Source organism: Tiliqua scincoides, chromosome 2, assembly GCF_035046505.1.
Source record: "Tiliqua scincoides isolate rTilSci1 chromosome 2, rTilSci1.hap2, whole genome shotgun sequence".
Taxonomy (NCBI): Eukaryota; Metazoa; Chordata; class Lepidosauria; order Squamata; family Scincidae; genus Tiliqua; species Tiliqua scincoides.
The window spans coordinates 1,120,094-1,137,583 of NC_089822.1; the positions used below are offsets into that span (position 1 = coordinate 1,120,094).

At 53.3% G+C, this 17,490-nt stretch overlaps 1 protein-coding gene and 1 pseudogene across 1 annotated transcript in view; both read right to left on the bottom strand.

Annotated features, from left to right (window-relative positions):
* CNTFR (ciliary neurotrophic factor receptor) overlaps positions 1 to 17,490 on the bottom strand; it is a 138,920-nt gene that overhangs the window by 56,617 nt on the left and 64,813 nt on the right. The window lies entirely within an intron of this gene.
* On the bottom strand, positions 8,950 to 9,069 carry LOC136642356 (5S ribosomal RNA; annotated as a pseudogene).

Sequence of the window (17,490 nt, forward strand, 5' to 3'; positions counted from 1 at the left end):
ACTGGCTCCATCTGCAGGGCCAGCCGAGCTGCGCAGAAGCTGAGCAGGGCAGAAGTGACCAGAGCCAATCTGCTGAAAGAGGACGGGCGGAGAGAGGCAGCCGCGTTTTCTGGTGTCCGGATCCTGCTGCTCACACGTCAGCTGCACCAGGTCTGGCTGCAGCAAGGAGCAAAGACACCCTTCCACATGCCTGCCTGGCAGGTGCCTGGCCAAGTCATTAAGACACAGGGAGCAGTTTTGGAGGTGACTCTGGGCAAGGCAGGCTCCCACCAAGGGCAGACAGCCTAGTCTTCCTGGCTCTGGAAGTTCAGGCACGAGAGAAGCTGTCAGGGAGGCAGCAGTGCCTGCCAAAGATGGAGGCTTCAGGCTGTCCTGCCACAAAATAGGAGAATCTGCAGATGATCCACTGGGTTCCCCTACCAGGCTGCAGCTGTGCAGCTGCCTTCCCCCCCTGCCAATAAGAGAGATGGGTGGTGCTTGTGCTGTGCACATTCCTCCCTCTGCAGGGTGAGCCCAAGCCCCACCTCCACCTGCTGCTGCCCAACTCTTTCTGGCCACACCCCCCCCTCTGCCCTGTTCCTTTGTGTCTGGTTCGTGCCACCCAGGCAGTGCTCCACTCCCTGTGGTGCCAGGGCTAGCCTCGCTTCTCAGGCTTTGCAGCAGAGGGTGCAAAGGCATGGGGGCACTGGCCACTGCCTCTGAACTCAAAGCAGCTGCTCTATCTGTCTCCTCAGTGGGCTGGACCTTCCCCTCTGTGCCAATCTAGTTTGGGCTACAGCACCACAGTGACTTCTGAGCCAGGACTCCTTTGGGCTCAGGCCGGGTTGCTGCTAGCTCAGGTCTGGAACCTGCTTACAGTGTCCTGGGCCAAGCCTAGAATATATCAATAACAAGGAAGAGTGCTTCTGAGCACGTACAGAGTACATTTCAGCCAACCACCTCTCCCCCATCCCATCCACTAGGTCAGCGACAGCCACCTGCAGGTTGGCTTGAGCCCTGCCACCTCTGCTTGTACACACTGTGCAACAGTGTTCAAATTATCACTGCCAAGGCAAGTACGGCACCATCCAGCTAAGGCAGACAGAGGCGGTCCAGGCGACAGCGCTTGGCTTTGCGCAGCTCCATCACCAATGACAGATGGCCCCAGCAGGCTCTGTCTGCTTTAAACCAATCATTAAACATGATCAACACTAACTTTCCGAGCCCTCCTGCCAGGTCATCAGGTAATGGCCAGGAAAATGGTGGCATCCATCTCCCAAGAAGGCTGTTTCAGGTCACGTTAAAGGGGTTTCTGAAACAGAGGAGGAGTTGCCTGCCTTGATGTACTGAGAGAGCCCAGATGAACTGCAAGGCAACAGCCAAGCGGCACCAGTCGTGTTCAAGGTGGGGGAGCTGCCTTTCCACTTTGTGTGACCTGCTCAGGGTGGAGAAGGTGACTGGGACCTCTCAGAGAAGGTGACCAGACCTCTCAGAGATGATCCAGCAGCAGTCACTCTGGAGGAAGTCCTGAGGAATCCTGAAGGCTTTCCTAGAAGCCCTGAGGCAAGCGCATGGGTGGCATCTCTGGTGTGAGGATTCAAAACAACTGGCTAAACCAAAGAATCACAGAATGACCTTCAGATGGTCAGCACACCTCAGGATTCCTTCTCCTTTCAGCAGGAGAGCAGCTGTTGCCTCCAGAGAACCACCTCCAAATCTTGAAGAAGCCCTGGATGGGTCAGGAGTTGCAACTCCATGGGAATGCATCTAAGCCACAAGCATTCCTGCTCCAGGTCATAATTCAGGGGGCCCGAGGAGCCCTTCTGCCCACATTGCTGCATGGTCAGGAGCCCCCGTTCGTATTAATGTGCAGCTCAGCCTTGCCTTGCACTTCAGCAAGCGGCGTGATTTATTCCCCTTGCTGTCCCAGCTGCCTTACCTTGCTCTGGCTCCCAAGGAGACCATCAATTCTCCCTGTCTCTCTGGATGGATATGACAAGGGGGAAATGGAAGGCATCATCAGACACCACAGGGGCCCATCAACTAGAGTCAGGTGTCCTCGGCAAAGCTGTCCCCCCAGAACTCCTGGAAGCAGGAGATTTATCTGGGGAGAGGGGGGTCTCTGGGGACACCAGCCTTGCTGTTTGTCATACCAAGAGCAGAAACACACTGCTGCCGTCAAGGATATATCTTCCGAACACTGTCCCTGTGGAGGCACGGGGAAGGCATGAGCTCTGCGCTTCCACCCCACCAAGGACACTTTGCCTCCCCCTCCCTCACAGATGGATTTCCAGATTTGCCTGTGTGAGTGTTAGATGGCATCCCTTTTGCTATTCCATCTGGGGTGAGGGGTCAATACGGGACAGTGATGAAGATGCCAATGTTTTGTTTTTCCCCCCAACCAGGACTCAGTTTCTAGGAAATGTTGTTGGCATCCTTCAGTCTCGGAAGACTATGGTGTCACACTCTGAATGATGGTTCTGGAACAGAGTGTCCTCTCCAGTGTGTGAAGCCTGGGTAAAGTACGTAGATATGGAGGATATTTTTCCCATGCAGCAAATCCCCCCTCTCCACGTTGCTGAAATGATCCAATGGAAAGGCAGAAGCCAATATGGTTGGTTCCAGCGGCATCACAGGAGTTGCCAGAACATGACTGTGTTCAGCCATGGACTGCCTCAGGGACTCCGGCTCCGGATTTTGCCTCGAGGTTGACTCCTGAAGCCTTTTCCATAACTGGATGTAGCCACAAGGCAGTGGAGGTTTGGGATCAGAGTTTTCCTTCTCTCAGATGAGCTGCCTTCCCAGGCTGACGAGTCCCATCTACCCGGTGGCTGTTTGGTCGCCTCTTACGACAAGTACAGCCAAACTGAGGGCCTATTCTTATCCCCAGCCCCCTAGGGGTTTCTAGGAAAGTGGGGGCCAGAAAGACATGATTTTAGAAATGGGTTATGTCAGAATGCCAGATGCAAGGGAGGGCACCAGGATGAGGTCTCTTGTTATCTGGTGTGCTCCCTGGGCGTTTGGTGGGCCGCTGTGAGATACAGGAAGCTGGACTAGATGGGCCTATGGCCTGATCCAGCAAGGCTGTTCTTATGTTCTTGCCATCCACCACTGAAGCAAGCCGCATCAGCCCACTTCATGACTGGGCTGGGCCAGCCCTGGCTTCTGCCACTGGATGTGTCCCCTCCTTCCTTCTGCAGCAAAAGTTAATCTTCCCGCCCAGCTACAGCCTCTTTTGAAAGCCTCCTCTCTTTCCCATTCAGGCAGAGAAAAAAGTCATGCAGCGGTGCCCTCCCCTAAATGGTTGGAAGAATGGGAGGAACTTCTCCAGCAGTCCCTGGGGTGGCCAGAGGTGCAGCAACTGGACAGCCAGGAAGCCTGCCAAGGATTCCAGATGTTTAATTAAAAACCCCTCCAACATCACCTCTGTTCACCTGCTCCCTGGAAAGGGAGCAGCAGCCGGGAGGGACCTGCTGCCAGGACACTGCTGGGCCCCTGGCCCGCCTGCTCCTTGGCCAGCAAGGCAGCTCTTCCCTTCCCACAGCTTCCACCTCACGGTGGGACTGGTCCTTGGGTGGGTGTGAGAATCTCGCCTCCCTTCAAGGAAGTCACCCATACCTCAGGCTGGGCTCAGAGGATCCCCTCCTTATTACCCCAGTCACCTCCCGGTCCAGAGCAAAGCGGGTTTGCAAATGCCTGCCTCTTCCAGCTGACCTCCTCCTCCTGCTTTGCTGCTGGCTCCCCTGGGCCAACTTGGGGCCAAGCACGGCTGATTCTGGCACAGTCCACACACAGCCATGTTGCTGTGACGTGTGAAGCCACGCTCCTGGTGCCCAGCGAGTGTCCTGGTTTGCCCTGGATTCCGCTGCCTCTGCAAGCTGGCAACTCTCCTTCTGCCTAATGATGGTGGAAGAACGGTCCTTTCACCCCACGCTCCCCAGGTGTGTTTCACTCTGGGTGTGTTTGCCTAGTGAAACTAAGAGCAACTTTGTGTGACTTGAGAACATGGTAGGGACAGAAGGAGAAGGAAGACTTCTTGGAATCAACTTGCAAAATAGCATTTTTGTTCACAAAACACACCTGGAGAGTCTCTCAGCTGTTGTGTGAATTGCTCACACAACAAATGCTTTCCACTGCACTCCAGGTCAGCATACCAGCCCTTGCCTGACCAGCCCTGCACTCTGAGAGCAACAGGTGCCCCAGTTGCTGCGGCAGAGTTTCTTGTCTCTGGATGTGGCATGAGGACGGGAGGAGCTTAATGCCTGGATAGCCCAGAGACCTGAGGCGGGGGGAGGGAGAGGGGGGATGACAATTCAGTGCTCTGCTCCCATTTGCCGAGGTGGTAGGAGAAGACAGTGCCTGAGGCAACACTTCAGAGAGGCCTGCCCAGTGGTGGGAGTTTGGGACTGGCTGATGGCTCTCTCCCATGTCAAGCAACGAAGGGATCTTCCCACCTGATCTCAGGAAGGGTGTCAAAATCCTGGAGCTTTGCCTGGAAGTTGCTGGGAACTCGATGAGGGTTAATGAGCTGAAACTAAATCTGGACAAAATGGAGCCCTCCCCAGTACGGAGAACCATGACTCAGGTCCTGCAGTGTCCCGACGGGGGTTGCACTCTCTCTGCAAGAGCTGGTTTGCAGCTTGGGGGTGCATCAGGGTTCTCCACTGCGCCTGGATTGCCAGCTGTCAGTGGTGGCCAGTGGGGGGCCTGTGCCCAGCAGAAGCTGGGGTACCGGCCGTGTCTGTCCTTGGGTTGGTCAGACCAGACCACGTCTTGGTAATGCCGAGACTCCACTGCCCTTGAAGACTCTGAAAACTGCAGTTAGAGCAGAACAGGGCGAACTGGTTGTCTGCGGGAGTTTGGTGACTGAACTGCCTCCGACTGATCTGACAGCTGCACCCACCGCTAATTTGTTCTGTGATCATTTTGACCCTTAAGGCCCTTCACAGCCTGGGACTGCAGCACCCATAAGAACTGGCTGGTTGCTTCAGGTCATTCAAGCCCCACCCCCCACCCCGTGGGTGCCACTCCATTGGAAGCCAGGCTGGTGGCAATGACGGACCACTTCTCTGTTGTGGTGTCAATCTCATGAAACTCCCTCCCAGTCAAATTAAGAACTATCCTCCCCCCCCCCCCAGAGGAGACCTCCTGGTGGGTGCTAAAACAATTCTGTCTTGGTTGGCCCTCCCTCCTTATTTTTAGTTGAGACATGGCCTGATCTGCTTTGGCTGGTTCTGTTTAGGTTAATTTACTTGGGTGGTTCTGCTGTTGTTTTAAAAATGCTTCTGTTGGTATTATTACTGCTGCATTTTCTGTATTTTAATGCTACTGTATGCGGCCTTTACTTTTTATTGTATTTTAATGAATAGGATAAGCTGCCCTGAGTGCCCCATTATTGGGGGGTGGGTGGGCAGCCTCTAACCATTTAAATGAATAAGTGAATAAGCATGTTCAAAGTGCTTCTTTTTTCCTCTTTAAGATCCTGGAGAACAGGGGCATGAAGGCTGGGCTACAGAGAGGACAGGTGCCGAGAGTTGGCATGGCGCCAGGCAACGGGGCGAGAAAAACAGAGCGAGTGCAGACTGCATGGGCTGGGCAGGCCGGAGGGGAGGCAGGGCTGGCAGGAGAAAGAAGATGAGCAAGTTCTGATGGGGAGGAAGCAAAGGGGACAAATCAGGGGGGTGGGGTGGGGGAAATAATTTTCTTTTCCAGAAAAAAAAACTAATTTTGGAGAATGGGGTGGGAAATGAACTTTTGGGAGAGAAAACTATTTGGGGATAAAGCTGTAAAGGAAATTAAGCTAAAAAGAAAGGAAGCATTTTTGGTCCATTCGGGTCAGAGGAACAGCCTGTTTATTGCTGAAGACAATGACTGCTGAAGCAGAACAAAGCTCTGAAACCCACAGCCTGTCTCTACGAGCAGCAGCAGGAGACTGCATGAAGGGGGTGGCCTGCCCTCCTCTGTTCATGTCACTTGGCACACACAGGAGGGCTGCATCTGAGCATGGCGGGTCCATCCAGCCAGCATGGCTAATGCTTGATCTCCTTGAATTTGCCTGAATCCCCCATTAAGTCAGGTGTCATTCAGAGGGCATTAGCCAGTGGGCATCACTGTGGCACGGAGGACTCACACATGTGCAGAAGAGCTTGGGGGTGGTTCCTTGCATTCATTGGACTTCACAAACATAGGGTGTTGGGGGAGAGGGAGGAAGAGAATGGAATGATACAGCAAACACACAGAGATAGATAGATAGAGCAAGAGCGAGAGCGAGAGAGAAGGTGGGAGGGAATCAGGGAGGGAGGGCTGGACATTTAAGTTCTGGAAAGGGAGATGATCTGGAGGAGGCTGGCCTCCATGCCAGCCTTTTCTTCAGTTTGTGGTTTTGGACTGGAGGGGAGCCCTTCTTGCTTTGCCTGCAGAAGGTCCTCCCAGGCTCAGTCCCTGGCAGCATCTCTGCACAGGCCCAAATCTGCCCCAAACCCGTCAGTGCCAGGAATACTGAGCTCTGGCTGGACCAGTGGACTGCCTGGATAGGAGGTGCTGCCTGGGTTGTTGAGGCACTGGTCTCAGCCAAGCCCTGTGCTCCATTTCCCACAGTGCCAGCCAGATGCTTTTGGGAGGCACACGGGTTGGCTGGGAGGACGAGCCCCTGGCACCCTGAGGGCCACAGGCTCTCACTTCACCTCCGGGATGGCAGCAGGCACTTCTGTGGACACAGCAGAGGGTAGGCGTGGTGGGCTTGGCAGACTGAGTGGAACAGGAGTAGCCCAGGTTGGGGCGAGGGGAGCCCCCCTTCCCTAGGGTGCTGCAGACAGAGCACCTTGTGCCCTCCTGCCAGCCCCTGGCTGGAACGGAGAGGACGGCAGGCACCACAGCCAGACCAGACACTTCCTTCCAGCTCTCTGAGGCTGCTGCAGCCCTTCATTACCATAATCCCTTTCCCAGCTGAGCTTTTTAGTCTCAGTGACAAGTTTATAGGGCTCAGGAACTTTGAGAAAAAACCCCGAAGCCTGCAAGATTTGGACACTCTTCAAGGGCTGGCAAGCGGCCAGCTGCTCATTGGCTCCGGGACAGGAGCTGGGAGATAAATACCTTAGAAAGGATTAGAGGAAGTGTAGTGTAGCTGTTGCGTCCCTTGCTAGCTCTGGTCGGAGATTCAAAAGACAGACACACACATGCACACCCTCCCCAGGCAGCAAAGGCGGCCCTGCTCCTCTCCTCCGTGATGGATGCTCGGGGTGTTTCTTCCCAGCCCAGGCAGGCCCCTGAAACAGCCTAATCCACGGTGCGGAGCCTGGAGGTTCCTGGCCCGGGTCACACACTCATCTTTCACGCTCCACAGAACAGGCGCAGGCCCCCTTCCAGGCGGCAGCAGCGGCCAAGAACCCTTGGCTGCCCCCTGGAGCAGGCAGGCCTGTTTCCCACCCCTCAGGACAAGCCCTTCACCTCCTCGCTGAGCACTTTGGGGGTGGGAAAAAAGACACATCTGGCTTGTGCTGATCTGCAGGTATGCGCCAGCTGTGATAACCAGCATCTGCACTCGCTGGGAGAAGGGGGGCAGCACTCATATCCCTCTCTCAGACCCAGAGGCTGCCCAGCTGAGTATCTGGCTTCCAGCTAAGGAGACCCCTGACAGATGCTTAGGAGCTAATGGAACAAACCTTCAGGCACCAATGGCCCAGTCCTTCCACCTTCCAAACCTTCTCTTTTCTTTTAAAAAGATGCTGTTTTTAGCCAGAAGATGCACTCTTAGTTTCTTTGTGACCCGAACACTGATTGTTTACCTTTACAATGCCCTTTCACAACTCTCAATTTGGTGATGGTGAATTCAGCTGGCGAGCGGCAGGCCAGCTAAGAACCAGTTGCCTAATTTGGACATGCAGAGACTTCGCAAGCAAAGCCTCCTGGTTAAATCCCTGGGACATTCAGCTCCAAGGGACGGACAAGATCCTGAGAAGCCGCTGCCCAACAGAAGAGACAATGCTGGGCTAGATGGGCTCCAAAGGAGGAGGGTCCAGAGGTCAGCTGAAGTTCCACCCTCAGCATGTCCAGTGGGAGTGAGTGGGACAACATGGGCTCCATGAGTGTGGAAGATGTTTCTCTGCTTGAGACCTCACAACGAGCTGCGGACAGGGAGAGACAGACACAGGGGAGCTTCGTCATACCTGCCCCCTGCCCTGCCTCCCAACCTCTCCTGTTCCAGTCCCAGATGCTCACTGCTGCCCAGCCCTGGAAGGCCAAGCGAGCTTCAGAGCTTCAGCAGGTTGTCATTGATTCGTTCAATTAGTCAGTCAGTTTTGATCCTACATTTCCTCCCTGCACCAACGAGGCACCTGAGGCAGCTACAAGCATAAAAACATACATGGCAATAAAGATAGTAAAGTGACACTATTAAAATAATGGCATTCCAGAAATATACCATTAGCAGCACAGTCAACCTCCCTGGAGAGCAGGAGAGCCCCACCCCCAACATGCAGAGAAAATCTCCACCAATGTCCATCAGAAGAGCATCCTCTTTAATAATAATAAACTAATAAACTTTATTTATATCCCGCCCTTCTCCCTAACGGGACCCAGGGCGGGATCCTCTTTACAGGCTTCAGTTTCCTCAAGAGAAGCAGCTGCAGTTTGGCCTGGGACCGCAGCGCAGAAGCAGGTAGGGGCATATTTGGGTGAGGGGCATTTTCCCCACGGAAAACCACTTCTGCCAAGCGACGGCTGAACCTGAACGTGTCCTAGTAGCAAATGGGGACCTGAGAGTCCACCCACCCAGAGAGGGCAGGGACACAGCACTGGTTCCTCTGCATGTCTCCACAACCCTCTTAGATGGTTTTGGTCAATAAGTGGATTATGCACATTCATACACAGAACCTCCTCTGTCCCAGATGTAGGCATATAAGGGCACAGAGATGATAAAATACATCAGTAGGTTAAAGTTGGCAACCTTCAGTCTTGAAAGACTATGGTAGAAGCCTACAGCACCCAGTATTCCCAGGCGGTCTCCCACCCAAGTACTAACCAGGCCTGACCCTGCTTAGCTTCTGAGATCAGACAAGATCGGGCATGTGCAGGGTAACAGTTGCTGTATACCTGTAGTTTACTCTGAAGTAAAAACGTATTCCAGCAATTTTGAGGTTAACACTTGGAGCTTTCGCCAGGACCTCATGTAGCTCCTTTTCCGCTCTCACTTCTATTCCATGTGCTCTTTGTCTACTTAACAGAAGCGCATGGATTCTCTTTCTCAGATCTTTGAGAATATGCAGCCGCAGAGGCCCTTCCTTGGATGCTCTCCCATGGGGTTCCCAGCCACTGTCTTCCTAGGCCGATGGGGACAATCCTAACATGTGCAAGGAGTGACGAAAGACATGGCCAGCTGCAATTCTAATGAATGAGAACATAAGAACATCAGAAGAGCCCTGCTGGATCAGGCCCAGGGCCCATCTAGTCCAGCCTCCTATATCTCACAATGGCCCACCAAACACCTCAGGGAGCACACAAGATACCTGCACCCAGGTATCATTAGGGTCATTAGGAAATAGATGAAGAACGGCCCAGCCCTATCCTGCACTGCTGCACAGGGTGCAGGGCTGTCGAGGCAGCACAGATAGCACTCAAAGGAGACTGGACTCATTCATGGAGGCCCAAAGGGCTGTCACCCATCATGGTGGCTACCAGAAGATCCAGCAGCAGCAGTAGACTATAGGAGAGGGGTCTGCCCTTCTTCCTGTATGTGGGCTTCCTAGAGGTGGCTGGTGGGTCACCATGGGCCATAGGAGGCTGGACTAGGTGGCCCATTTGGCCTAATCCAGTGGGCATTCCTTCTGTTTTCATCCAAAATACACAACTCAGGTTTGGGAAATGAAGCAAATTGTGGAACACAAACCATTCTGTGTAGCACAAACGGTACCATCAGGTTCCATCAGGTATCAACGTAAGGCTGGAGTTTTCTGAACATGCATGAAGTGCAACTCACTCACTCTTCGCGTGCTTGGGGAACCCCAGCATTGCACTCTGGATTTCAGAGGCAGCAATTTGGCTCTCAGTGGGGCTCCCTCTTTCACAGCGGAGGGCATCTGTAGGGGGAAGCAGCAAATGTGGCTTGCTCTCCACCAGCTCCCCTCAACTTCAGGAGGATTTCAGAAAGCTTTCTCTAAGCCTGCGGAGGGAGGGGAGAAGAAACCTGAACGGATTTAGGAGGCGGCATTAGCAGAGGCTCAAAAGGATTTTTCTGCACTCTCAGAAGGATTTCACAGGAAATTACAATTAGACGGTGGGGAGACCAGAGAGGGATGGGGGGAGAAAAGGTACATAATCTCCCCCGTCCCCCCCTTGACATTTAGCTGCAATCATTCTATGTTTGGGCATTGGCAGGGCCCATCTTGATGGGGGGGCGGGGGAACCACAGCCTTTCTGGACATGCAGGGTCCCCAGAATACTTTGTTTATGCTGACAGTTCCCAAGCTGCCCCATGGTACTAACAGAAAAAAGGCAGAAAAGTCTGGATGAATTGAAGGCTCTGCCCTTCTGGAAAGCCTGGAGCAGTCTTGGACAAAGGAGAAGATGAATGGGGAGAGTGCAAGCCCACCAGCCCGAGGGTTCAAGGCCAAGAAAAGCCTCTTCTTGCTGGTTCATCTTGAAGCAGCAAGCACATTTTCAGTGGCTCAAGGGTGGAGATACACAGAGCTTTTGTCTGTGGCAGCTTCCAGAACTGATTGGAACAGCAGTCCTAGATGGAGAAGGGTTTCTCCTGGTGTGGTGTCCTGACACCTCCAGTTCCTGCACCCTGGAAATAGCTCAGCAACTCTCAGAGCAGTGGTGGAATTGCGAGTGCCTTGCGTAGGTTGGTACATTCTGGGGGAGGGGTGCACATGATCAAGTACACTCAATCCTTTCTTTGGGTAATATATAACTTTCCCCCTTGGCTGGCCAAGGAACCAGCCCCCTTAAAGGCAGACGGGCCCATGCTAGGCTAAGCAGGCAGCCTATCTCAGATTCCATGGCTGAAGCACTTCCAGGCAGGACTGGGAAAGACCTGCCTCTGCCTGCAACCCTGGAGAGGTCCTGCCAGTCAGTGCTGCTTGACGGTCCGGTCAATGTCTGCTTTGGTGTGGCAGCTTTCTCTGCAAAGTGGGCCTTGGAGAAAGGAGCCACTGGCAGTCCATTCCGGATTGCACCCTCTCACAAATGCCATCAAGGAGTTCCTTGCTGCCTCCTAAAAAGGTGTCTGTCCTGTCCTGGACCTCCCTGCTTCAGGGTCAATTGGCCAATGGTCACTCTCTGCTGCACAAGTCCCTTTATGACATGGACTTTGCTGGGCCTGTCCTCAAACGGTCCTCTACCTGCCATCTAACTGCCTGTTCCTTGTCTCCACAGGGGCAGCTTTTCTCTTTCTTCCTACCTCACTGTCAGGGTCCTGCAGGGCTCTGTCCTTGGCCTGTTACTGTCCTCCCTTGACACTGCTTGGCTTTCCTTGATTTTCTCTTCCTTCTTGGGGGAACTAGCCTAACTCACAGCTTTCAGATATACACCGACACTCCCCAGCTCTTCCTCTCTGCCCCAGAACTTTCTCCCTTTCTCCAACCCCACTTCTTCCACTGCCTGCCTGGCATTCCGGTCTGGATGTGCATAATCGACTCAAGCTGCTCACCTCTCCCTGCCAGCCCTTCTCTCCTTGCGGATGCCCTCGGACCAGCACCAGTGACACCGTCCACTCTGCTGCACAGGCATAAGGTCTTGGCGTCATCTCCACTCCTTTGTCCTCCACATGCAGCTTGTCACCACATCAGATGGCTTCACAATATTACCAGGATCCAACCTTTCCTCTACCTCCTCGCAGAATCTTCTTCATCCCAAGCAGTACCCTCCCTTCTCATCTTCCACTGGCTTAACCCCCTGACCTTCCTCCCTCTGCCACCGATCTCAGTTACCTGGCTTGTCACACAGACCACACTGCTTGGCCCCATCTTCAGAGTTCAGTTCTCACTTTCCACCTTCTGCCGCCATGCCCGTCTTACGGCCATCTTGCCAGCTCCCTCAAGCTGCTTCCCCCGCTTACTGTCCCAAATGTTCGGCAGTGACTCCCTCCCAGAACAGATCTGCAAGTGCTTCCTCCCTCCCAGTTCCTGCTAGAGAAACAGGAGCTTTTACTCCCCTTCCCCCATGCCTTAGTCCCCACTCCTTATTGGCATTACATTAACCTTAAGCACATGTAGCTGAAATGTCATGAAGCCAAAGGCTTTTGTCAGCAATGTCACAGAAAGGCACCTCCCTCCTTCCTGATGCCTTTCCCCCAGAAAGGACAGGTCTTCGTGCAGAAGTCATGCAAAGAGCAGAGATGAGGCTGCAGTTCTCAGGGCCGTCTGCAGGGTCTGGACCAGAGCAGAGGCCCTGCAAGCAAGGCTGGGAGGTCGCTGCAGAATGGAAAGGGAGGTCAGAGTCACAGGACCCTGGACAGCGCCCAGACAGCCAGTCAAACTGAGAAGGTGCAAAGGGAGTCTGGGAGGCACACCAACTCCCCCCCCCCCTTGCTGGATTCCTCCCTCCTCCCTCCTTGTCCCTGATGGTGTGTGCAGGCACTGGGGAGCACAGGGATTCTGGCATGGGAGGGGCTGGTTCTTCAAGTGGTTTGGGGGCTTAGGTGCAAAGGATGCTGCTTTGGAGAGCTCCTGTTCCAAGGGCTTTTCTGGCTCTGGTCTGTTCCTGAGGTACTGGATCTGAGCACAGCTCAGAACGGGGCTCATGACAACAGCTGCATATGGCCTGAATGATACTGCTGGACCCTGGGGGCTTGGCCCCTTCCTCCTGAATGACAACTGCACAGTGGAGGTGATCAGGACTGCGCTATGGGGAACCTTAACCCTTTGCCCTCTGAAGGGCAGCTATTGGAATGGGGAGGGAAACTCCCACTGGCACCCATGTGCAGCCTCCAGGAACCCCTGATGCAACCACCCGAGGCATGGGAGTGGAAGCTGAGGAAGCCTTCGAGAAGCAGGCAAGAGCTCCGGAGCAGATGACCAATAGGCTGAGGCGGGATAAACCATACAGAAGCCCCCCCTCTTCAAGTCCCTGGTGCTAAGAGATGGTGGGGAACGCACCTTGACCACTGGTCTCCATGGGTTCAAAACCTTCTGCATTCTCACTAAAGGCCAGGCCAGCAAATCTGCATTCAGACTGTCAGGCACCTGCAATGCTTTTGTTTCAACCGTCTGGCCCCAAGTCAGTAGACCACTGCCATCACAGACACGTGGCCAACACTCGGCAACAAGTGGCAGAACCAAGTCTCCCCAGGCTGACCAGAGGCCACGTTCCCAGGGGCTGGGCCTTGTTTTGAGCATAATATTCAGAGGCAATACATGGGTGAGAAAGTGGACAAAGGGCTCTGAGCATGCCCTCGATGGACAGGATGCAAGCTTTAAAAGTATGTAAATAAAATGAACCACTACACAGCGAATCAAACAATTTGCAAAAGGATTTTTCCATCTTTCTGGCTTGGATCCTGTGAGGCCAGCGATGCACATTCCCTCTTCTGGGTGGACTGAAGGCCACTGGGCTCGATGGAATTCCTGGGGTGCTTCCTGGCCTCAGGATTCTAGGGGAAGGGCTCGATGGGTGGCTTCTGCAACCCAGGCAAAATTGGAGCATTTCTTCCAAATGCCCCCACCCCCACCTACGCTGGGCACGAAAGATGGAGATGCCACTTCCATATAACTGGAGACGTGCATCCATTTCCACTGGCTGTGAGGAATTTCCAGGGGTGGGGAGAGGAGAATGAAGCTACTCACCTTGGGTGATGTGTTCACCAACCACCCAAGCACAATCAACCCCACCCCCTGCAAAGCTGCTGCCAGAGTCTCCCCGCACTCTGAGCAGATGTTCAGGGGTCTGTTGCAGGGGACCATTTCCCCTCCTTGATTAATGGCTGGATGTGACTTCTGGAGCCTCTCAGCAAAGTGACCCCCTCCCAACCCTCTTTCCTATCTGCTTCTAGGGTCACTCTGCAGAAGCTCCCTTCCCTAATGACTCCCCACAGTGCACAGAGCCACATGGACCTGCATTCTCTCTCTCTCTCTCCACCACACCCCCGGCCTTCATTTCCTTCGTACTTTCCGTGCTCTGGGAAAGGGGTTTCTGTTCCAGTCCCTCCGCCTCTCCTTGCACATTTTCTTCAAGATTTATAACGTGTTGGTCCTAGCTGGAGTGGTCTCTCCTGCTCCATATCACGTACGTGCTATTAAAAGGAACTCCAACGATATATCCCATAAGCAAAGCCACACAGGAAAAAAACAAACCTCATACATAATGCGAACAGAGGAGTAGGGACGGGATCTGCCTTGAGCAGCCCCTTCTCCTGGGAATGTTCTGGGACAGTCCCAACAGCCTGCCTGAAGGATCCTCAGTACCGACAGCATTTGGCCACAAGGAAGACATAGACCCCTCGGCTTCACAGGCCTTCTGCCACCAAAGACCAGCTGCTGGGGCAAAAGAACCCAGGAGAAGAGTGCCTGAACTGGCTGGCCTCCATGGAGAGCAGAGTGCTGCGTGAGGGGCCCCCACCATCTGACCCAGCTCTGTATGCTCTTGTTCCGTATGTTCTTGGATCTTTAGCACCCAACGATTCATAGACACAGCCCAGTGGAAGAGAAGGAAGTGCTCATTCGGTACACGTAGGGGGGTGAAGAAACTTGCCTGCTCAAACCTCCCCTCTTCTGCAGTCTACTCACTAGTGGCCCTGGGCAAGGTTCAGTCCTTCCCCTCTGTAATATCAGATAAAATATGAAGGCTACCTTATGTTCTGTAACGGCCCAGGAATGTGAAGAGTTCTGCAGCCTCAGAGAGCAGGATACCAGTGCTGAGGGTCATGACTGGGATCTGCCTCTTGGGGCTCAAAGATGGCCCTTCGCCCTCCAAGGAGTGAGGTCTTCTCTTTCCCTAAACCCCGTGCTCCTGATACCATGCTGAGGAGAGCTCTAGGCTTCTCCTGATAAGGAAACCACCTCCGTTTGTGCCAGTCTCACATAGAACCAAGCAGGTGGAGTGGCAACCACAAGGTTCAAAGGCTGTCATGGAGCTCACCAGGCAGCATTCCAGGTGTCCTCTCCATGCCAGGTGAAGACCCTGACATTAGCCTGAGCCTTTCAGGAGGATGTCTGAGCGAGATGTAATCCAACCATTGTCTTGTGCCGGATTTGATCCCTTTTTCTTATTTCGTTCCACCTTAATTTTTATGGAGTCTGTTTCTGTTATTGTTGCTACTTACTGCCCCAGGAGTTGCTGCAGTTTATTTTTTTTTTTCAAATAAAGCGAATATTTCCCCCCACTATCTTTCTTCCTCCTGCTGCCAAGGAGGAAGACGCAGCTTACTACGAAAGCCGACTGTGATCGGAGGCAGTTGGAAGAGAGTTTCGTCTACAGCAAAGGTGGGAGGATCAGCCACAGATCTGCCAGGGAGATCCAGCCAGGGAAGCTTTAGAGCCTGGGCAGGTGGTGAAGCCCATTCAAATATCAGCTGGTCTCTGATGAATTGGCAGTTGCTGCAGAGAAGCCACCTGGCAGTGCCCATGGCTGCCAGGGCTGCCACCTGCCAGAAAGTGCTGAGCTTGGTGCCCGCGCCAACAGAGATCCACCAGAGTGGCTGCTGGCTTCAAGCCTAGGAGGAGGCCTGGAGGTCTGTTGATTCTGAACCATCTGTGTTGTCCTAGGTGGTGGCAGACAAAGGCAGACAAGTGTCCCCCCAAACACTGACAGTTGCTTCTTCTGTGTCTGATGAAGCGTCTGCCTGCCACCCTCAGAAGCAGGAAGAGCCTCGTTCCACTGGTCTTGTCCTTCCTGTGGCCTTCAGGCACCTGCCAAATATCTCCTGTCATGGAAGGAGAGAACTTGCAGGAGAGGCAAGGAACAGCCAAACAGACACCCTGGAGCAGGACTCTCTTGAAGCAAATCCGCCGTCATTTGGGAGACCTGCTTCGTGGTTTTGCTTATTTCTGAAGATGGTGATGGGCTCAGAGATGGGTGCTGGTGAGTTCTGACTGGCCCACCTGGCTGATCAATTCACCAAAAAGCCTATTGATTTGGAGTCAGGCCTCACTCAGTGGTGAGCTTGTCATGCCACAGGCACCAAGTCAGCCCTGAGCAGTGAAAGGCCTGGTTTTGGGAAGGAGGTCTGGGAAGGACCTGGCCCTGAAACCCCAAACTGCTGTTGCCGGGCAGAGTTGCGGTGGGCTAGACGAGCGGCTGGTCTGACTCAGCTTCCCACACTTGCCCTTCCTCCCAATTCTGCATCACTCAGTCAGGAATGTGGAACTTTCTTGGGTATAATTAATATGTAAGAAGTCGTTATCCAGAGACAGCCCTGAGCACCTTGCGTTTTGGCACAATTTCAAGCGCAACATCAAATGCAAGTGCAACTTTTATAAGGACAACAAAGATCAAGGCAGGCCAACAGGCAAGAAGGATCACAACACATCATATCACATCACATGTTCCAAAAGAGGCAACTGTCGATCTTGGTTGAATAAACAGAATATTTGCAAGAAAGACATGGGAGGATAATTCACAGGGAAGATGAGTGCTGCATTCACTTCCAAGGGGCTCCTGCCATCCCTCTGGAAAGGAAGCAACATGGTCCTTGCTCTTGGGAAGTCCTTCCACAGATGTCATGCTGAGCATGTCTTCCCAGAACCAGAGGACAGCAGCCCCAAATGGCCTCATCAGCAGTTGCTTGACGGGCTGGTTCTCCAAGTGCATTTTAAGGCAAAGCAAAAAGAAATTGTTGTAACAGACAGGATGACGCAGAAAACCCTGGAATGCACTGGGCTGGGAGTGGGGTCACCTTGACTCCCTCTAAAAATTCAGCCAGCAAAGGATTCAAATCCAAGGGTGATATGGAGAGGGGGGAGCAACCTCAGGGAACTCCCAGTCCTTCCAGAGTTGGCCGACATGACCTGCTCTGCCCTCCACAGCACTTGACACTTGGGGTGGATCCACACAAAGAGACCCAGTGTCACTGCCTGGCAAGGACTGCCTCACTTCAGAGTGCAGATGAAAGACCCGCTCGTTGAAACAGCATGTTGGAACCTCAGTGGGGTGGAGGGGGCTTGTGGTCAGATCATGTTCCACAGAGTTTGGCAGCGGGAGGCAATTGCCAATATGCAGTGGCGGAAACCACTGCCCTGAGCATACAGTTGCACTGCCCTGCCAACTTGGGTTATTAAAACACTGAATCAAAGTATTTAGAGCACATTCCCATCTCCTTGGACACTTGTAGGAACATTTAAGCTGCTTTTATCCATATTCTAACACTGCACTAGAACTCCATTTTAAAAATGATTTTTAAAAGCAAAAATGAAAAGGGGTGTGCACTTTGGGAGGAACAAACAGTAATGGTCAAACTGCTCTCATCTCATGCTTCAGGCTGAGTTTTCAACTGACACATGAAAGGCAGCAGGATCAGAAGCAGTGCTCATGTGTTGGCCAGTACTTCAGAGCAGGATGTATGCAAGTCAGATCTCAACT